The sequence below is a fragment of the Penaeus monodon genome, chromosome 5, assembly GCF_015228065.2.
Source record: "Penaeus monodon isolate SGIC_2016 chromosome 5, NSTDA_Pmon_1, whole genome shotgun sequence".
NCBI classification, from domain to species: Eukaryota; Metazoa; Arthropoda; class Malacostraca; order Decapoda; family Penaeidae; genus Penaeus; species Penaeus monodon.
The window spans coordinates 53,358,142-53,358,703 of NC_051390.1; positions in this window are offsets into that span (position 1 = coordinate 53,358,142).

Genomic DNA, 562 nt, shown 5'->3' on the forward strand with positions numbered 1-562 from the left:
TAATAAATTATCATAACAATTGTTATCATAATAATCGTAACAGTGATAATAACAATGAAAACAATATTAATGATAATAATAATAATAATAACATGGCTTATAATGATTATATCGTTAAGGATAATGATAATAACCAATGATAATAAAGATGATAGCAGTACTAATAATTGCAATAATAATATCAATAACAGTAATAACATTAATAATAATAACAGAAACAATACTACTATTATTAATTATAAAGTCTAAATTCTTAGCGACACACAGCCATCCAACGCTGCAATTGGCATTTCCTGTTTCAATTACTCACATTGCAATATGCCTGAATCTCATGTCATTTTCCATCGCAAATGATATAAACGAGTCTCGGTAATGTTAATTATGAAGTGCCAATTACTCCAGCCACTGTGAGAAATTCATACACCATCGCCGTGTGAACTCAAAAAACGTGGACTTTTTCTCCAATTAGTCGCGACTTATTTTCTTAGCTTCTGACGTTGTTTTTTTTTCTTTTTTTTTTCACTGAGCAGATTATTTCAAGTATTAGTCAGTGCAGTCTTTT